The sequence below is a fragment of the Rhinolophus sinicus genome, chromosome 16, assembly GCF_057876585.1.
Source record: "Rhinolophus sinicus isolate RSI-liver-muscle chromosome 16, RSI-T2T, whole genome shotgun sequence".
NCBI classification, from domain to species: Eukaryota; Metazoa; Chordata; class Mammalia; order Chiroptera; family Rhinolophidae; genus Rhinolophus; species Rhinolophus sinicus.
Genome location: NC_142516.1, coordinates 54,098,623 through 54,121,510, shown reverse-complemented (window position 1 = coordinate 54,121,510; position 22,888 = coordinate 54,098,623). Strand labels below are relative to the sequence as shown.

The 22,888-nt window shown below is 38.4% G+C and overlaps 1 long non-coding RNA gene across 1 annotated transcript in view; it reads right to left on the bottom strand.

The window, feature by feature from the left end:
* Nucleotides 1-19,550, bottom strand: part of LOC141571336 (uncharacterized) — a 518,221-nt gene extending 498,671 nt beyond the window's left edge. The window contains exon 1 of the long non-coding RNA XR_016019140.1: nt 19,299-19,550. This is a non-coding gene — a long non-coding RNA (uncharacterized LOC141571336). The remainder of the gene's footprint in view (nt 1-19,298) is intronic.
* Between the last annotated feature and the right edge of the window lie 3,338 nt (nt 19,551-22,888).

The following is a 22,888-nucleotide window of genomic DNA, read 5'->3' as shown; positions in this document are numbered from 1 at the left end:
GCAAGGCTCATAACACCAGCATGGGCCAGGGAGCTGTGTCCTACACAACAGACTGAGAAACAACGGCTTGAACCGAAGTGGGGGCGGGAGGTAGGCGCAAAAAGGAGGGGTGGGGGAAGACTATAGGAGCCCAGCAATAAATAAAAACGGTAGCCTTAACCAGGGTACTGGTAGATTTGGGGGAGAGAAGTGTACTGTTGAACTTTTCAAGAAATCAAGGCCCCAGCGTAATAATGAGAAAACAGACCATTTGCAGAGTCAATGAAAGAAACTCACTAATCCCTTCCTAGATTAGATGTTGCCAACCTCCCTAGTGCTTAAATGGAAGAGAGGAACAGTCATTCCTTAGCACCCTGGCTTCCAACACAATTTCAAACCTTGTCCCCATTCTAATAACCACTAATGCTCCTGCCACCATCGGCATCTGTTGCAGCATGTGATGTGCTGGTAGCTGGCTACCTCCTGAGCTCTGACTCTTCAGGCTGAAGCAGCTGTTCCAGCTCAAGCTCTCCTGTCTGAGTCTTTGTAGCCATGTCACTAAATTTCCAAAAGTCAGTTCACTTTACGGCTTCCCCCCCATCCCTTTCTCTCTCTCTTTTTAAAGCTGCTGCCACCCAATGCAGAAGTTGCCAAGAGGCTTGATTCCAAACATAGGGCTTTTAAAAGGTGACAGATGAGATGATGTCATGGCATCTAAGGTAAAAAGCTCTTTCTTCCCCCAGAGCGGTTTAACTAATAAAATTAATTTGCCTGTTTAAATTTTAAAATAAAGACAAGATGTTTCGATTTTTCAATAAAGAAGTTTGGCAGGAACAAAGGGAGTTATTTGCATGCTGATGGGGCTGGTGGAGAGCCAAAGTGCAGACAGCTGTCCTGCAGCCACACGGGAGAGCTTGCCTCTCACAGCCCTCACAGCCCCCACTCCCCAACCCCCCACCACCCCACCACCCCACTGGTTACACAGGGAGCTTGGAGATACAGCTCTCTCTAGGGGAGAAATGGGCAGGATGGGAGCTTGTAGGAGTTTAGGAATTGAGCAGTTGACCTTATTGGGCCATTAAGAGAAGTAATCAATTCAGAACCATCCTCCAAGGGCATCACGTGGGTCTGGCAGTGACAATCCCCCAGTGGCCACCCTCTCCATAGCTGAGGCTCAGTTCTCTGCCATTTCTGGCAACCATTGAACAGATGAACTTTGCAAAGCCTCATGAATTCCTGGCAGCTCCTCTGTAGTGCCCTCATCTCTTGCTTTCTTTCCCCAACTGACTACAGATGGGCTCAGCATTTCCTCCATAGCCAGGATGGCAGAGATCAGTCTCAAAGGAGCAATTCCATTTTCCCACCCTCTGTTTCCACCTTCCAGCCTCCCCAGGGCCCACTGTTCACAGAGATGGCTATAGCTCTCCACTGAAGGATAACATAGACATTGATTTTGGATTCAAAGTCACAGCAACCTGAAAACAAACTCCCAGAGATTTGCAAGGACTTTCCAAAGGACCTGTTCACCCTTAATAGCCCATATTCTACCAGAATATAATGAATCCTTGCCCGTTTATAACACATTCTGCTTTACACAGTACTCTCACATACGTTACTGCATTAGATGCACATATTACTAGCCCATTTTTACAGGTGAGGAAACTGATGGTCATGGAGAAGGTGAGGATGAAAATATTTCTCTGTAACCCATACATTAGAAACTGTTTGGAAGTTACATTACTCAGTTGAATCTGCACAACTGCCCTGAGCACTAGGTTATTGTAGTCATGTTTGTATATGAGGAAAAGGAGACATAGCATTACCACGACCACCTGAACTCACAAAACTGACCTAGGATTTGTACTTAGGCCAGGTTGCCTTCAAATATTTCCTTTATCCTGGCTGAGGGTTTACCTCATTTTCCTGGCAGATGGAGAAGTTCATTTGGTCCATTTACGTCTCGGCTGACTTTCCAAACTCATTCCTTGTTCGAATGATGTCTAACAAACTCCCTGCAAGCATCTTCCTCTGTGCCCCTGTTATAAAACTCAAAATGCCTTTAAAACACATGGAAAGAAAAGTTACACTATAGTTCTCATCTTCATGCAGCATCAAAACAGGGAATAGATCCAATATTGTCATCACCATCATTGCCATCTCCATTAGCCTATCATTATCATCATCACCATCATCATTATTTCATCAAATTCTGTCTTTGGAGCTCCCTTAAGCACTTCTCTATCCTTAGCGGGCAGTTTTTGGAACACGAAGCAGACACGGTCCTTGCCTCTGAGCTGCATTTTGTGGTAATGCTCAGTAAGAATTTAGTCTCTAGAGCTGGCTGAAATTAATGAACATTTAGGATAAGTGACTTAGGGAAATTCAATGTCTGAACCAAAGTATTAGAGATCTGTTTACAAGACAACCCTCACAAATAGCATAAAATGAATATGCTGCTCAAAATAGGAATTAATTAACATTTAACTACTGTGCATTTTTCTATCCATTAACTAAACATCTCTACAAGTGGTTTGTGGAATGGACAATTTATTCTCACCCTTTTGGTTTTCATCACTAATGGTGAAAATGAGAGGAGGAAAAGGCTTGACACATCAGCAAAACAACCACTCAGTCAGGTTCAGGAAAGCCCTGTATGAATGTATACAACGCAGAATTAGATGGGACCTTTTCTTCACAGAACGTTTTACCACCTTTTGTTGTTCACTTTGTAGGACAGGATCCCCCCAGGAAATGCTGATAATTACTTGGCATTCTCAACAAGGCCAGTGGTATCCCCACTTAACAGAGCTCCTTCCATATCATGCACATGTAATAAATATACAGAGGGTGCCAAAAAAAAATGTATACACGATGTTGCCTTAAAACGTGTATACATTTTTTTTTGACACCCCCGGTATGTTGAGTAAATTAACTAATGAACTAACTCACTTCTTCGAATTGCTCTGTTTAAGTCTCCTTGCTGACATTATTTCTCATCCCATATTCCAATTTCCAGTTTTTGCCAAAAGGCAACCCGTAAATATGTCATGGGGCAGTACTCTATCACTTCTCCATTTTTACTCTTTTCATATCATTAGCATTCTGAAAATAGAGACAATTACCTTGCATTTGTTCTACTTCCTCGAACCCCCAAACCACTTTTTTATTTTTGTCCAATGCCGCTTGTTATTGGTTTTCTTTCCCTTACTGACTGTGAGTTGGAAGACGGGGCACCATGTGTGGTATCCTCAGCTGCTTGCTCAGGAATGTGTGCATAGTGGGGATTCAATGCAGGCTGTTCTTTTTTCAATAGAATCCAACAGTGATTATTGTCTGGAAACCGAAAGGGTTTCTTCATTGGGCATTTGAGATGCAGTCCTGCCCAGAAGCAGAGAGTTAGCCTCCGTGACTATGAGCTGACCCTTCCTACCCGTTGTGCCCAAGATTCCGCCCACCCCGTTGTTAGTGAGGCCAGGATGAGGGAGAGCCAGCTCTGTAACCCAGACTTTCAGGTTTTAAGAATGTAAGTGATAACGCTGTGAGCTGAGGTAATGGAACCCACATCTCAACATGACTTATACGAAGTGTGTGGGCAAAACACGAAAACAAGGCCATACAGGAGGCACTATAGTTTGATGGAGAGAAGTGAGATTTGGAAAGCAGGGCAGGAGAACTCATTAGCACCATTTTCCTTAACTTACGGAAAACCATTAGCATTCCATGTAAGGCCAAAAAGTCCTCTCTGGCCAAATTAATTTATTTCCCAGGTTAAGCTTTGCAGTGTGTGTCTGTGTGCACGTGTGTTGGTGTGTGGGGGAGTCTTTCTCCTTTCTGCTGCACAGCTGATGTGTGCATATGTCTGGGACTCATTACATGACTGAAAATCAAAAGCAGCTGCAAATTCATGGGGTAAAAAGGCAGATCTCATTACCAGAAACATTAGAGACATGGCCCAGTGGGAGGTAAATTGTACGATAATAAATTCATAGAACTATTTGGACTTTAACCCTGCTGACCACCCTGTCGGATTTATAATTCTCTCTACTTTTGACTTCTTCTTGGTTCTCTTCTTGGCTTTTAGCTCCCTTCTTATTCAAATCATAGCCCTCCACTCACCTGAAGAATATAAATGTACCCCATGTTTCTATAGCACTTTTCTTTTCTAACTACCTAATCTCATTGGGTGAACTCCTCTACTCCCAGTACTTCCCAGCATGCACTTCCCAAATTACATCTCCATCCCTGACCTTCTGCCAGGCTCCAGACTTTTCACGAAAGCCTCCAAACCTGTTTTCCCTCTTGTGTTTCTGTCAGTTGATGGTACCATCATCCCTCAGTTTCCCAAGGCGGGGCCTCAGATCCATCTTCCATACCTCCTGCATTCCCAGTCTGTGGTCAAGGGAAACTGACCTTTGTATGAACAATGCTTTTGTCTAAAAATGCTCATCATGTACTAGGTACTGCCATAAGCTTTACAACCCTATGAGGATGGCACTATAACTACCCCCATTTTAGAGATAAGGAAACCGAGATGTAGAGAGGTTTAAGCAACTTGCCCAAGGTCACACCGTTCACAAATGGCAGAGCCATGATTTAAACTCAGATATCTTGGTGCCAGAATCTTTGTGTTTTGTTGTTGTTTGTTTATTTGTTTGTTAAGAGAAGAAAGCCTTTATTTCCTTGTTTCACAAATAAAGCTGGCTGTGCCCAGCATTTTTGTTCTTGAATAGAATATTCTGCTACCTCTACATACCCAGTTCCACTGCCTGATCAAGTCGTTGTCTCTCAATTAACAATCATCTCTTTCTCAATCCTATACCTGCATATCAGACTTTTTTGCTAAATTACAAACCTTTTTTATATATCTCTGATCTAAGCTGAGCAAGTAGATCTAATACCCACTAACTAACATCTAAATTTTCCAGGACCTCCAAGTCCTTTGAAAATCTATCCCCAGCCTTCCCCAACCTCATTTTCTTCTACTCTTCCTTTCCAAACACCCTAACTCTGACCCCCACCGACACTTCTTGCCTTTCCTTGATCTAGTAGTAATTATTCTAGCAAGCCTGTGTTGAGCATCTAGGATGTATCCATCTTTACAATAGGTACTTTATGTATTGTTTCTCAATCATTATCATAGCAATCCTACAAAGTAAGTGTCATTCTTATCTCCTTCTTGCCAATGAGAAAACGTGGACTCAGAAAAATTAAAACTCACTTAAGCCCCTTTTGGAATTGAGTGGTGAGTCAAGATTTGAATGTAGGAACCACACTTCACATCTTTTCCTAGTCAACCAATAAATAAATTTATGTGAAAGCATCCAAATAATTCCTGAAGGTATTCTTTGGGTTGCACAATTGCCCTTTAACATAAATTGTATAGTATGGTGTCCTCTGGTTATTTAATAATATCCTCTCTGCTCAAAACACCTGAATGAATCATTGGTCTGATGGTGAAGGAAACATGGATCATCTGCCTCTTTCTTCTGCCACCTCTAACCCAGGTCCTCAGGGCTGAATCAATGACTAAAGGTCTCCATCTCCTCACCCCTATTTCTATCACTTCATGGGCCCCGTGTCGTGTCTTGTTTCAGAAGTATAAGAAGGAGAATTTGCTATGCAATGGCGATGAAATGACATCATGATAGAGTTCATTTCTCTTATATTTATACTTGAGGCAAAGAAAAACAGTTAAAATAAAAATGATTAACAATTAGGCATTAGCTGTAGCCCACCAGGTGAAAGCTTAGACTCCTGATGGTTAGAATACACTCACAGCCCATCTTCTCTTTCTCATTTGGTCAGTTCCACAGTGTGGCAATGGTGACTATGGTGATGTGGGTGATGCAACGACCACTTGTTAACCACCTGCCGTATGTCATAGACTGTGCTAGCCTATTACAGAGGGTATTTTAATCCACTACAGCTCTGTGTAATGGCTAGTACCATGTTCAAAGGAGGACACTGAGATTGACTTGCCCAACAGCTCTTACATATTATTGGTTGGTGCAAAAGTAATTGTGGTTTAAAAGGTTAAAAATAATTGCAAAAATGCCAATTACTTTTGCACCAACCTAATAATAGCTGAGGCAGAATTTGAATTCAGTTCTGACTCTAAAATCCATGATCTTTCCTCTTTGCAATACTGCTTCTCTCAGGTGTAGGGCTACCACCTCTTTCTTCCCCTTTCATTCACCCTCCCTCCCTTCCTTGTTTCTCTATCCTCACGTCTTTTCTCAAAAATAACAATAATTTTTAAAAATCTCCTCAGTCCTTTTCCCTGTTTCCCTTTTCTCCTAAGGACACATTTGAGAAATCATCTTTAATGATATCAAATCATTTTTTATTGGTGCTCTGCAAAAATGATAGTGGTGTCACACCAGGCACTCTGAAAGCTGGTATATTACAGAGAGAAACTGCTCAGACTGCAGCCTCATGCTGTGGTGCTGCTCAAAACTGCTTCTTAATCTGCTACCCTGGAGTTATGAGTGACAACCCATGAAAGTTCTTAGAAAATTAAAGCTAGGGGGAAAAAAGGTTCAAATCCACATTTATTTTATATGTGTGTATATATATATATATATATATGTATATATATATATGTATATATATGGGCACATTATTAATATATATTATATATTAATAATATATATTATGTATATAACATATATTATATATTATATTATATATTTAATTATATATATATATATATATATATATATATATATATATATATTAAACTTGAACTGTGTTTCAGACTCTGCCCTAGGCACTGAGGGTAAAATGATAATTAAGCCATGGTATCATATTCTCACAGAGCATGTAATCTAATATAGGGGTGGGGAGAAGCAAATTGGTAATTAAATGCAGTAGGTTAAATGCCATGACAGATTAGTGCAGAGTGCAAGGGGAGAAGAAAGGAAATGTCTCAGGCACAAGAAGGACTGGGGTCACAGCACAATCTCTTAGGAAATGAGATTTCAGCAAAAATATGAAGGATAAGTTCACATTAGCCAGGTATTCTGGATATCTTCCACTTGCCTTTTGTTCTGGTTAACAAATTATCCTAAAATTTAACTGGCTTAAAACAACAGTTATTTATTATGATCACAAATCTGCAATTTGGACAGAGTGTAATGGGAAACACTTGTCTCTGCTCCCTGTGGTGTAAACTAGGGTGGTTAAACCATGGGTTAAAGGATTTTCCAACCAAGATGGCTCACTCACAAAGGCTGAGAAGTCAGTGCCATTGGTCAACTGGGAGCTCAGCCAGGGCTGAGGGCCAGAGGCCTCAATTCCTCTTCCATGGGGCTCACCATGGGCCCTGGGCTTCCTTGAAGCATGGAGGCTGGGTTCCAAGGATGAGTGTCCACAGAGAGAAAGTCAGGTGGACATTGTATTATCTTTTATGACTCAATCCCAAAAAGATACACATAGCCTCCCTTCCACCTATTAGTCCAGATATTCATAAAGGCCCATCTAAGGAGACATCACCAGGCTCCAGCTCTTGACGAGGGCCTGACAATGATCTGGAAGAACATGCGAGACAGGAAAATTGTTGTAGTAGTCATTTCTAGAAAACTACCAATTACACTCCCCTGAATCCACTGTCCATACTTCATTCTGCTCTTACTTGGAGAAGGTAAATACATGGACTGCATCCAAAACAGGGTCTCTTGTCCTCCTACCAGGCAACCTCCTCCACCCAGCTTTCTCTCTAGGTTCTGACACCCTCTCCTTCCCACTGCTGTTTCAGACTTAGAGGTGGTAATGGCTCCTCTCTGTTACTAGTCGTGAGGTACTGTGCTAGACTTTGTGGTTTCCTGTACCCTGCTCTACTCCTTAATATTTCCTATACTCAAATTACACCCTTGTAAGTAACCCCTCTGTTAAAACATTCTCAAGTTACCTAATTTGAGTATATAATCTATTTTTGTTTTTTGTTTCCCGCCCCCCACCCCCGAATATATCAAGTGCTATCTGTTGAAGGTAATGCAGCAAACTCCTAGTTTAACACACGTCTTCTGCTCTAAACATTTATTAATCTTAGATAAATTCATAATCAGTCTAAAAGAAACAAAAAATTTGTTTCCGTGGACCAACAATAGGAGGACAATGCAAAGTGGTAAGCAGGGTAGGAGCTATGGGACTGCTGGGCTTAAGATGCTGAAACAGATACTGGGGTGTTGGGAACAAAGTGTTCCAATGCACTGTGTGGGATTGGAGCTGATTCCATAAAATTAGGAGATGAAATAGGGCTCCCTGAGAGGAAGCTGATAAAACACCACAGCTCACCATCGCCTCATTCTATGGACTGTAGGACCCTGAGGCTTTACAGAGGCTGCAGGACACAGACTCAGCCACCATACCAGGAACTGAACTAAGCTGCCTGCTAGCTCAGTGCCAGGACCTGCACTATCTCCAGTATCCTCATGGGCTGGGGGCTCCGGGTGCTTTTATACAATACTGGTTTTGGTCTAGGGATAAGAGAACAAATAGAGGTGAACACAAATATATAGAGTGATGACATAGAAAATGTATAACAAAACAAAACCCAAATAATATTCAACACAAAATGAACCTTAAAAAGCAGAATTCAAAAAGATATGAAGTCAGGTAAAGCTAAAGATACCAGTTCCCTCTACCCCCAAGTGATCAACTACACAAACATGAACGGACTCTAGAAAAAAATATTTTAAAAATCATTGTGAAAAAAAAAGTAATACATATGCTTAAGATGTTCAAAAATATAAAGAATAAAAATCATTAAAAATTAGAAATTTAAAAGGTACAAATTGATATAAAAAATAATCTGAAATCTTAGAAAAAACGTTGTAGTCACTAATATAAAAAAATTCAACAGATGGAATAAATTTCAGATTGACACAAAGAATTAGAGAAATAGAAAATAGTACTGAGAAATTCACTCAGGCACAGTTCAAAGACATAAGAAAATAAAATGTGAAAAAGTAATTAAAAGACATGGAGGAAAGTTTGGGACGCTCTGCCATATATCTACCAGAGTTCCTGAAATAAAGAACAAAAGAATTGGTGAATATATATTGGAAGAGATAATAGGTGAGAATTATGCAAACTGAACAACATCTAAGTTCTCAGATTTAAAGTACACCTCAAGTGCCCATAAATATATATAAAATAAATCCATATCTTGACATGTTATAGTAAACTATAGATCATCAAGGGTCAAGAGAAAAATAGAAGTTTTTGGAGAGGTCTGGTCAGCCTAGCATAAAGGCAGTTCCCACACATCTTCCCAAAGGTCTTAAACTCAAAAAGGATCTCAAATAAAATTATATATAAACCACATCTTCAGAATTACTAGGAGACAGATAACAGCACAAGTTTTAAATTACTTATATATAAAATAAAAAACACCAAATTCCAACAAGGCTTCCATAGCCATTGCAATTGCAAGCTGTTGGTTTGGAGAGTAGGGAATTGCCTTAGGAGTAGTCTCCAGGGAAGAGAGACGTGTATATATAAGACTTTCACAAAACCCAGATAAAAATAACTCCCAAGAAGATAAAGTGCATACTAAATGTTAAAATACTGAACACAGATCTAGGACTTACTAGCTTATAATATTGCTGTTAGAAAAGAAGTTTGAAAGTGAGTAGAACCAGAGTTCCTACTGATAACTCTGCAAAGCATTTTGGGGGAAGAAAATGATACATGGAGGAGAAAGGGTTCCTATTCCACATTGTGACATTATAGCAACATAAAGAGATAAAAAGGAAAAAAATTAAGGATCCAGCAGGAAAAGACAGAGACAGAGACAGACAGACAGAGAGAGAGAGAGAGAGAGAGAGAGAGAGAGAGAGAGAGAGAGAGAAGGAGAGGGAGGAAGGGAGGGAGGGAGGGAGGGAGGGAGAGAGAGGGGGAGAGAGAGAGAGAGAGAAACACACTGTACCAATTCTTCCACCAACACCTTCAACAAAAAGACTACCCAATAAAGAAACAGTACTTCATTATTGTTGCACAAGAGGGTATTCTTCAGTGATGAACTCTGCCTCTGAAATATCTTGGATTTTTTTTTTAAAGCAAAAACATTCGTATGTTCTCTGTATCTGTTTCTGTTTTGTTTGTTTGATGGTTACCAGATGGGAAGGGGGTTGGGAGCCTGAGTGAAAAAGGTGAAAAGATTAAGAAGTACAAATTGGTAGTTACAAAATAGTCATGGGGACACAAAGTACATAATAGGGAACATGGTCAATAATATTGTAATAACTATATATGGTTGTATATATACCACGTGGATATTAGACTTATCAGGGGGATCACTTTGTAAATTACATAAATGTCTAACCACTATGCTGCACACCTGAAACTAATGTAAAATAACATCAAATGTCAACTGTAATTGAAAAATGTTTAAATAAATAAATAAATTGAAAGAAAAATAAAAGCAAAAACTAAAATGACCTCAGGCAAACTCTACATAAAACCAAGGTAAAAAGAAAACAAGAAGTTAAAATATTTCAGCTGATGATAAGATCCTCCAAGAAAAATAAACATGAGATTAAAAACTATAAACCAATGATCCAAACTTAATTAAGTTTCCTCAAATAATCATTTGGAGATATAAAAATACCCAAAATCAGAAATTCAAATATTAAAAACAAAAATGAAAAATAATACCAAAAAAAGAAAATGAATTTCAGAAAGAAACTAAAGGAAAAGAAAAATGTCTCAGAAATGAAGAAAAATTATAAAGTGTCTGAAGAAGAATAAGTCAAATGATTATAAGGGACAATGAATAAAAGCAAGAAAACAACTAAAAGAACGAAAATGAGAAAAAGAATTAAAAAGGGTCAGAGAGAAAATGATTGAGAAGCAAGGCAAAGAATATCCAATTTATGCATAATTGGAGTACTAAAAGGAAAAAAAAGAAATATATACATATTTGAGAAAAATTTCCAGAAATAAGAGAAAAAGAAAATCTTATTGAAAATATCTGCCATGTACCTTGGAAAATTGGTCTGGAATTCTCAATGCTAAGATAAAGTCTAATAAAGTAGAAGACTCAAAAGATAAAGAAAAATATCTCAGGGCTTCCAAGCAAAAATAATTACTATAAGGGTACCAAAATTATTCAAGCATCAAATTACTCAAGATAAACATACAAAAATAGACAAGAGTTAATAGCAAGAAACTCTACGAAGAAAGTAGGAGCCAAGAATTTTATATCAAGCTAAGCTCTTCTTCAACCAGCAAAGCTATAGAAAGATAATTTTAAGTGTGCGAGATTCAGGAAATGCTCTTATTAGAACCATTTCCTAAAAGGATCTACTAGAGGATAAGCTCCTTCCAATCAAGCTATTACTAGGAAAATCTAGCAAAAGGGCTGATAGAGTTTAAAGTATTTAATATTTAAGACTGGAACAAAAGTGGCAGTATGGATGGGAGAATAATATGTAAATATTCTGTGTTCTGACAAAGTTTAAAGTTATGATAGGAGTACAATTCACATCTTGAAAACTTATATCAATAAAAATTTAAAATGAGAAGAAATTAAATTTCCAACTCAAAAAGCTAGAAGAAAGACAACAAAGAAAACGAGAAAGCATAAGGAAAGAAATAGTAAATATAAAAACCAAAGTTAATGAGGTAAAAAATAAGCAATAAATTATTAAATGAAAATACTGTTTCTTTAAAATAAAGCAAAAGAATAGACAAATAATTGGCTAATTTAATCAAGAAAGAAAAAGGGGAGAAAATACAAAGATTCAAAATGAGAAATGTCGAAGGATAACTATTAAAATAAGGAAAATGTTTTAAATCCTAAATTCAATCTGCACACCTGTATACAAAAAACAAATTGAAAACTAAATGAAATGGATAATTCTCTATGAATGTTTAATTTACCAAAATTTACTCCAATATAATTATACATTTTAAATGACCAATTTCCATAGAAGAAATGGCCAAAGTTATAAAGGAGTTATTTTAAAAAGGTGATTTCACAAGGGCACCTCTGCTAAACTTATAGAGGCCAACAGTCTTACATGCTACACAAATTGTTTCAGAGAATAGAAAATGGAAGAGAACTTCCAAATCCCTTTTATGATATTTATACCTAATATCATAATATTTATACCTAAACTTGATAATATTTATATCTAATATTTATACCTAAACTTGATTTTAAAAAAAAGTACCAAAAAAGAAAAATCACAGCATAATATAACTTATGACTATGGATGCAAAAATTCTAAATAAAATATATCCAAGTAAACTATATTCAAGTAAACAAGACATTAGGAAAACAATAAACCATGAACAAGTAGTTTCTACCAGGAATGCAAAGATTGTACATTACTAAGAAATTCATTAAAATAGTTCATCAGATTTATAGGCTTAAAAAGAAAATTTTTATGGTTATCTCCAAAGATGTTCAAAGGGCATTTAACAAAATTGAACACCATAATAAAAATATTTGAGATTTTAAGAATGGATATATGCTTCCCTGTGATGATAAAATATATACAAGTGCCTCAGTCCTAAAGCTAGCATCTTATTTAATGGAGAAAGATTAGAGATGTCCTGACAAGGATAAAGAACAGGACAAGGATGACCACTGTCTCTACTACATTTAACAATATCTTGGAACTATTAGCCAATACAACTAGAGGATAGAAAACAGTTAAAGTCATATGAATTGGAAAAGAAGTAAAACTATCTCAATTTGCAGATGACATGATAGTATACCGGAAAAAAACCATTGAGAATAATGATTAGACTAATTCAAATAATTAAAAATATTCAACAAGGTGGTAGGCTTTAAAATCAACATGAAACAATCAATAGCCTTCATGTACTCAAATAATCTAAGAAAACATAATGGAAAACAAAACCCCATTTATAATAGCAAACAAAGAAAAGATAAAATAGTTAAAGTAAACTTAATAAGAAACGTGCAAAACCTATATGAAAAAATTATATTTAAAAAGAAAAAAAAGTAAATTTGAACAAATGAAATGACACCCTTGTTTTGGGAACAGGACATCTCTCAGTCAAGCAACCCTGATTGATTGCACAGAAACAACACTTCCCCACAAAGCCCTTACCAAATTACAGATTTGTGCCCAGATCTTAGTTTCTAAATACCATTCTCCGCTAAAAGGAACGATGGCTCCTTAGAGAAATGGCTGAAAGAAAGAAAAAGTGGGGGTTATGTCACAAGGATAGAGGAATCATCCTGAAGTAATTCTAACTGACCAAAATCCGGTAAATTTCATCATTGAAATGAAGAGCGGCAATACTAGATTACAAAGTATTAAATAAAATAGAATCCATCAATCCATTCAAGAAGAAGAGGGGAGGGGAGGGGAGGAGAAGGGAGGGGAAAAAGAAATACATAGATTAACAAAAGGGAAAACTCTTCCTTACAATACTGACTTTAAAAAAATAGAGAAAAAATTATAAATTTAGAAAATCACCATTTTGCACCATGATTGTAAAAGAAGGATTCAGGCAAGAATCATCAATAGATGATAAATTTGAGGAGCAGGAGAATATTATGTGGAAGAAAGTATTATATCTCAAAGTATGTTCCCACAATTACGTTATAACTACAAAAGGAAAAATAGTAACCGTACAATGGAAAAAGTGGACAATACCTTAAGCAGATGATCAAATTAACAAGTATAAAGGGACAAACAGACATGATGCCAATTCAGATGTAATACCCTGAGAATAATATAGTCATTTATATAGTAGTGCTTTCACAAACACAGAACATAATTTTGAGGAAAATCAGAGAAAAACAACTTCAGGGACATATTAAATAAATGGACTGTATTTTTTTTTTCCTAGAAAAGGCCAATGATATGAAAGACAAAGAAAGGCTGAGGAACTGTCCCCGAGTAAACAAGACTAAAAAGCTATGATAACTAAATGTAATACATGGTCCTGAACTGGATCTTACAAGAGAAAAGAAAATTGCTATAAATAAAACACACACACACACACACACACACACACACACACATACTATTGGGACAATTGACAAAACTGGAAAATAAGCTGTACATTAAAGGGATCGTGTTAAATTTTCTGAATTTGATGGGGTTCAGGATGACAGTAAAGGTCATTCCTGATGAGTAGAATATAAGACAGGGTCACTACTCTCAAGACATTACATTCTAATTGAGAAAAAAAAACAGCACATGAAACATCCAAAGTATAATGCAAACACACAAACAGTAGCAAATTATCAGAACAGAAAGTGATTATGTGAGCTGTAAGTGATCTGAGAAATCTTCACAAGGAGATGGAATGTAAATGTAAGGTATGACAGTTCCAGTGAGCTTAGGAAGTAATACAGTCAGGGTTTCTCCCTTCTGGAATGTGAAAGTCACCCTGAAAGATCATGGGGATTGAAGCTTCCTTGAAAACTAAGCAAATATTTGGAATTCCAGTTCCTTTCCTTAAGCTTATCCGCCTGCCTGATGTAATGATGTCTGAAGCTCAAATGATCAAAAGCTCCAAGCCGCCTTCACAATGGCCTCCCACTAAAGCTCCTATAGGAAGAACATGGAGGGGTCATGATGCTAGGAGATCTGTTGCTGTGATCTCAGCCCCTTAAACCCCATGGAAGAGCAGCAAATTAAGCTGCAGTTCTAAAAATTCAGCTCTCCAAATCTTGGAACATTTAGGTTTTGCCTGGAGTATAAAAATCCTTTAGGCCCTTATGCTCAAGAATGTACATTTTTCTCTCCTAAAAATAAGTGAGCAGCAGGTGCCATACCAAACAAGTCTTAAATGATTTAAGCTGCAGTTGGGAAGCCTCCATAATATAATTCATTCCAGTTACTGCTCATTTGGAGCAGGGGGAGCCTTTTGATCTAGCTGCATGAGTTTCAGATCATTTCTATTGGACAGTTATAATTTTGTTATCATTCTTTGCAAGTTGAACATTTAGTCCATTTGGAGTAAAGAACATGCACAAGCACACACACATTCTTATCAAAGGTCAGCATCACTCAATGCTGCTAAGAATAGGTAACATACAATATGGAAGGGTTACTTTTAATTCCTTTCCAGCATTCCTTATGACATTTTATGTCCTGACTCTCTTTTATCAGTGCTAGAAAAATGCCATAAATAATTGGCTTGGGATGGGCAAGGGAGTATGCACAGCCTCTCCTCCGATAACAAAATAATCCCAAGTGATTTGTACAATAGGCATAGCAAACTTCTTCCTGGGTTTTAGATAAACTCAAAATTCCAAATATTTTGTCTGTTCCCATGAAAACATGGCAGAAATTCCCATGACTACACCTGAAATATGTTTAAATCTTCAAAAAGGGGGGCCAGATAGAACAGACAAAAATCACAAGTCAAACGAAATTTGTTGTTATTCTTGAAAATGTGTCCATGTCAGTTCAGACTATATATGTACATAACTATGTGTATAACATTTATATGCAAACAATATATAAGGAGGCATGAAAACAAGAGACTTTGAGCAAAAAAAAATATTAAACAGTAAGAAAGATCAGTTGCTGCAGCCTAGGGAAGTCTAAAGATCTAGCGTCACAGTCCTTGATGACACCTGCAGTTCTTATGGACAGGGAGCAAGTGACACTGGGAGAAGAGACCCAGCAGGGACATTAATGAGCACAGGCTCCCATGTGAACTTGGAATGAGTGAGAAAGGCAGGGGATGGAGACCAGAGGAACTTTGTGGGAGTAAAACAACATGGAATGCTTCTGTTTCTTTGTATCATAATTCTTATAGAGGTGATATTAAACCAGTTTATTTCCAACTTCAAGTTTATTCACATATAGTTTCCTCTTAAAATACCTTTCTTTATGTCCCACACCTGAAATGACTAGCTCTCTGAAGAGTGGGTGTGAACATTTCAATTCCAAAAATGATTTAAAGTAATTCCATGATTTGGTAGAAAATAAAAATCTGAAATCTCACTAGATATGTGATATGCAAATAAAAAAATATGCAGTTCTATCATTGCCCTCTGAAATAACAGCAATGCCCAACGCGGAAAACACAAGGTGTGTTTGCTAATTTGCACAATGTTGCTCACAGAAAAGCTCGTGATGGCCTTGTGCTGTTGGCTCCAAGATGCCTCTTTCAGCATGTCATTTCCAGATTGCAGTTGTCCACACAGACTCTCCCTGTTGCTCTCAAGACCGTGGAAAACTAATGCCATAGAAAACTGGACAAGAGGATATACAAACAAATCAAAATATTATCAACATCATTTGAAATCGGGGAACTGAAAGTCACTGTTCAGCTGTGGTAGATTGAATTATTTCCCTGAATGCTTCACTCTTCCCAAGATCCCCGTCCTTCACTTTTTAGTTTCTACCATTAAAGGGACAGAAACATGTGAATTGTTTTTGGCCAATAGAATGAAGGAGAAATTACACTGTGTCAGTTCCAAGCCTGTACCTTAAGAAGCCTTGTACGTTTCCACGTGTCCTCTTGTGCCTCTGGCATTGCCATGAGAAGAACATCCCCCCGCTTGCACACTGTCATGTGGGGTGTCATGCGGGGTCTCAGCTCCCGCTCCCCACACAAGAACACAGGATATGGTGAGGCCAAAAAGGAACACCCACGGAGCCATAGGTAGGGGAGTCATAGCACTATAGTCACACTGGAGGCTGGATTCACACGACGTGCAACCTGCTGTCCGCTTTTCTGCTAACCGACTGACTTGCTAGCTGCAATCTGCTCTTGCTAGCTCAGTTACCATCTTCTTGCTAGCTCCCATTTTCCTGCTAGCTTAGCCACGGCAGTTATATTAGTGGCCAATGGCTCACTGGTTACAGCTGACGGCCAACTAGCCACAGCTGATGGCCATCCAATCACAGTTTGATGGCCATTTACTAACTGAATGAGCACCTCTCCACCTGAGGTCGAGAGCCTGGAAACTGCACCCCTGGCTCTATCCCCACACACACACATCCCAAGCATATGAGGAGCCACGTGGAGCACAGCTGCATCAGTAACTGCAGACTGAAGCAGAATGTCCCCAACCAACCTGGACACTTGCAGTCAGTAGAACCACCCAGCTGAGCACTGACAAATGCAATAGAAATCAGTCAAATGCAATAGAACTGCTGGTACATGAGCAATTCTAAGTGATTACTGTCTTTAGCCACTGTGTGTCTTTCTTGGTTTTACGTGTGTGTGTGTGTGTGTGTGTGTGTGTGTGTGTGTGATGACAGCACTTAAGATCTACTCTCAGCAAATTTCAAGTACACGATATAGTATTATTAACTATAGCAGGGGGTGTGGCCAATAGGGAGATGTTGACTAACGGGTACAAACGTTTGGTTAAGCCAATGTTTTTCAGTGGTCTCTTACGCAGGATTAATGCAGCAATAAAAACCAAAAGCAGCCTCCACAGAAATCTCACAGCCAGTACCACTTCAGGTACTGCATGCAAATGGGAAACAAGTCTCCACACTCTTAGAAATCCCGACCCTTCTCCTTTACTCTCCACCATCGTCCTACTCAAATGAGCCCATCCCCGCTCCTCCTGACCAAGCATTAGAATCTTTCCTTCCTTCCACACTGCAACTCAAGCTTAGTTTCTTGATGAACTAGATAGATCTTCCTCTACGTGCAGTTTGATACCGTACCTACTTTCTCTTCCTTGCTCATGTTTCCTAAGTGGTGCTAATTATAATAAGCTTTCACTATTATTAAATTAAGTACACCTGAAATCTATGTAACTTTACTAACAATTGTCATCCCAATAACCTTTAATTTAAAAAAAAATTAAGTGCACGTAAAGTGCCTATAAAGTAGTAGAAACCTCCTAGGAACTCAAAAAAAAAAAAAGTAAACATTATTATCTTGACTTAAAAATTACTCTCCTTCTAATGATCTGCCTTGAGACCCAGAGATAAGAAAACCCCTTTTGAGAAGTTCGTGTAAAAGTAGTTAAGACAGATCAGTGCTACTCATTCCAACTTTTAAATATACCGTACTTCATGTATGACTTGAAAAAATTATTTTCAACATATGTTTTCTTGCTGTAAGTAATTTTGAAGTTTGGAGAATTGTTAAATCATCTGAAAAGTGTTCTAATCTCTTTGGAGGTATTCCACTCTTGTTTAGCCTGAGAATTTAAGATTCAAAATGGTTAATCATTTTCATCATTCACTGAAGCAATACTGAGTGAGCACCTACAGTACACCAGGCTCCATGCTAGTTGCCGCATGAAATTAAAAGGGCGTAAGATAACTTCTTCTTCCTGGAAAATTATAAAATGTTGGGAAGTTGGTGTGTTAACACAATAACAGCTACCCAAGGTGGTATGTGCTGAGTCCATTCTAAATGCAACTGACATTATGTAGAGTAGAAACTGAGGTAGAAAATAGATGGGATACTCAAATTTGCATAATTTAAGAAGGGGTTAACAAATGAACTATTTGTAGAAATGAGGGCAGGGTACACGGAAGCCACAAGGAGAGAGCAGTGCTGCAGAGGCAGTAACAGTGGGGTACTATCACCACTTCAGGCCTCATGAAATGAGAAAAGAAAGCATTTACCTGAAACAGGTAAGAGAAATACATGTAGAGGGGGTCCTCTGACAGGAGCTGTGATTTGATGGAGGTGTCCATTCGGACACAGGGTAAGGGAGACTGCTGATGTTATCCATGCTTGCTAGCCTCCCAGAACAGAGAGCAAGGTAGAAAGAGTACCTGAAAGAGCAAACGTAGCTCCAGTACACCAGGTCATAGGAACCAATATATCCAGTACATAGGAACCAACATATCCAGTACATAGGAACCAACATATCCAGTACACCAGGTCATAGGAACCAACACCCGAAAAGATATTCTCTCAGCCTATTGATAGAAACATGCTTGTGAGTGTAATAGGAGCCCTCGTCAGTGAAGATTCACCCCACCCCACCCCCGAACTCTCCTGGGCATTTGGAATTTGAATATTGTCAGAAAAGGGCCTGGGAGACATCCCAACAAATCCAGAGGGCATTTGAAAAGATGAGCTTTGGATGGATTGTGGTAGGCTGGAAAATGAACTATGAATGAGGAATTCTGGACTCTTTCCATACTTTTCCTCAAGGGAAAGAACACAGGTACTGGTCCTCAAATTATCTTCCCTTTATCTCTGCTTGTTTATGGTTAGAAGAGGTCCTGCCAAAACACCCATAACAGAGAAAAAAACAGAGATGATGAGATATTATTTCTTAGTTAAGCTCCTACGTAAAGTTTCAAACATCTTCAAATTGAACTATTTTCCTGCAAGTTAAAATAGCACAGGATATTTTTCATGACCCTATTGTACTAAACATTTACCTCCAGATTTTCCTGGTGGGAGGTGAGGTTCACGGCTTCCAGTGGGATCTTATACTTCCTGCCAATGTAATTGTGGGCAGTGGTGCCATTTGGAAATAATCATCTTCTTTGGGTTAAACATAGATCTGAAGAGATAGCTATATTTTAGCATTTTCAGTCCCTGGCTTCCAATTCAAAATGATGTCTTTGTTTTGAATCCAAATAAGTTTTCCATTCTTGCCTGCAACCTCCAATTGAATCCATCACCATTATTTTCTTAGCATCATCTGTGGATGAGAATGCAAACAAAATTTCAAGTCTTCCCTGGCATAACTGATTCTCTGAAGGTTTTATTTATACTAGCTTAATAAGGATTGATTGTACAATAGGATAAACAACCTTCAACTTACGTAGGAATGTTTCAACATTCCATTTTCCATTCACACATGTTCTCAATAAGTAGCTCATCAACGAAGTCTTATTTTCTGTGCTCGTCAGTGCTCGCCTTAGGGCCTGTTCTTTCTCCTGACGTTGCACAGTAGTAGCAAATAATGTGGTAGTTAAGATTTCAAAGGCACGTTATAAGTGTCTCATCTCTATTGCCCATAATGAGCATCTATATTGCAGCCACTGTTTTCCAAGTTACTGTCTCATAATCGAATAATATGCTTTTGGGAATTTCATCTTCTGCTGTTTTTCTTTTTATATCTGAATCCTAAATTTTTTTATGGCATCTAGTCCGTTATGTAGGATAAATACTAACCTCTTTAGTATGCCATTTATGTATTTCACAATTACTTACTAAGCACCATCTCGGTGACAGGTACTATTATACATACAAAAGGTATTTGAAATACTGTCCACACTGAGCTTCTTGCCTTTCTCCAACATTCAACCTTTGCTTAATCCCTTGGCTTTACCTATTGAGTATCAGAGACACTTCCAATCACTTCACCCCCATTTTTCTGTAAATTCCTACTCCTCCTTCAGAACTCTCCCAAGCAACACCTTCTGTGGAAGTCCTCTCCAGTACCCTCTGGCTGAGTTCATCACTCTTTTCTCTAATCCCAAGAGCACAGTTCTTCCATCTTTACTACAGATCTTGTCACATTTGCTGAGATTGTGGGTATGTCTGTCTCTCCCCCAGTCTGTGAGCTCCAGGAAGGAAAAGTTGGAATTTCATTCATCTTAAGCCCCAGCACAGTGTACGTGCTCAAAGATTTGCTGAACGAATGAATAAATAAATGAACCTAATGAATAGAGAACAAAATACTAGATAAAATCCAGAGAAGAAATTCTCTCACCCACAGCTGAGAATTACTCAGCTGGGGATTTAACGTATAACATGGTAACTATAGTTAACACTGTATTGTATAATTGAAATTTCTTCAGAGAGTAGAACTTAAATGTTCTCACCAAAAACAAAAACAAAAAGTATGTGAGGTGATGGATGTACCCATTAACTCAATGAGGGGAATCCTTTCACAATATTTGTATGTCAAGTCATCACGTTGTATGCTTTAAATATCTTGCAATTTTATTTGTGAATTATTCCTAATAAAGCTGGAAAAATCCATTTATTCATCAAGAAAAGAATTATTCAGCTGGAACTCAAAGCCATCACTGAGGCCACCCATTATTTGGAGACATTTCAACAGTAGGTGGCAAGCTTACAGACTAGGTCTCAGGGAATTACACACCCTGACATGCACATTATTTGTTCCACACCCTTCTTGTCCCAAGCAGAGCCAATCATGGTGGCTAAGTCTCCTAGGAAGCTGCACTGCAGAGTGAGATAACTGAAAAGACAGGGGGAGAAGTTACAGGATCTCACGGAGTCCTAACCTCTATGTTGATATGTCGTCTCTCCAACCAAACTGTAGACTTCTCCAAGGAAAAGGATAATGTTTTGAACCTCTGTATTTCCCTTTACCACAACCCCTGTCTCTCACACTCAGTTTATACTTAACAATATTCTTTTAAGGAAGAAAACATTTCTGGAAGAAAGAAAAGGAGGATGTAGACTGTGTTGGTTAGGGATTACCAGCTGCTCTAACAAATACATCCCCAAATATCAGTGTCTTATCACAGTAAAGATTTGTTTCTCACTGTGTAATAGTCCAGTGCAGGTTTACTACTCAGCACCCAAGTGATGGTCCAGAGACCCTGGCTTCCCTTTTGTGGCACTACCACCAGGGGCTACAGCATCATCTTCAGTCATGCAATGGAAAGGGAATGAAAACCTGAGAGAGGCACACCTGCTGCTTAAAAACACTGGCCCAGAATGGACACATCAGGTCTGTTTCTGTTCCGTTGATAAAAATTAGTCACATGGCCACTCCCAGAGGCAAGAAGCTGGGAGATGGAGTCCTGGCTGGTCAGCCTCTTCCTGGTAACAACTCTGGACACTAGAAGAGGGAGCCCCAATTTTTGTGTTGAGTTAAGCTTTCCTGACACAGGATTCTTTACCGAGGAAGTGATCATAGATATACTTCTATGAAATTAATCCCATTTCTCCAATAATGAAGCTACTGCCACCATAAAATACAACCTCCTGACTCATCTATCATTTCTACGTAACCCACTTCTCCAGCTACAATTGCTGCTTAACTTCTGAGAATCTCCATAATGAGTCAGAGCTTTGACGTGAGAGTCTGAGATCATCCTCTCTTCTTAAAAATATTCTGGATGTACAGCATTTCCCAAAATGTGTTCTGCAAAACATTGGTATATTCACATGGAAATTTTTCCTAGCAGTTGAGTTTGGGAAATCCAGCATGCTACACTTCTTTCCCTCTTGAAGGTTCACAATGCATATTAGCACAAAGATTCTGGGAAACGCTATAGTAGAGAAATCTGTTTCACTTTGTTCAAACAAACATTCTTCAAACTTATTTAGCCACTAAGTTTATATTTTATCTATATTAACTGCAAAATGCTGTGCAAGAGCACAAAATAATAAAAGCAAGAATCACCATTTATTGAAGCCTATCATGTGTTAGATGCCGAGCTATCTGGTTAAATGATAACAATACCCGACACAGTGAGAATTAATTCTTCATTTAAAGATGAAGAAAATTAGGCTCAGAGGTTAAATATTAAAGTTTCACCATTAAAATGTAACCTGTTTAGGACATTAAGAAAAATGACCAACAGATCATGTATTTCTATCCTTTTAGAGATGCCACCTATGAAAATAACACAAACAATATCCAAGTCCCCAGCTTAATTTTAGATGCATGGTGGAAATTCACCCGAAGATTTGCAAGACCCGTCCAGCAAAACGCTACAAGAAATTAGCTTATAACTTTTTTATCAGGCTTTACTGTTAGCTTTCTCACCAGGCTTTATTGAACATGTGATTCTGTAGTGAGAATGAAAGAAAAACAGAGGGAGGTCCATGGCCCGGAATACAGAATTTCCCACAGAAGAATTTTCTCCCTGTGGGACCAATAAGTTCCAGTTCCCAAGAAGTGCAGGGACTATATGGGAATGAAATTTCTACCAACAGCCTTGCTAGGTAGAGATAACACCTCATTAAGTTGTATAGGCCCACTCTTAAAATGCTTAGCTATTCACTTGGGGAAGTGAAAGAATAGAGAGTTTGTTTC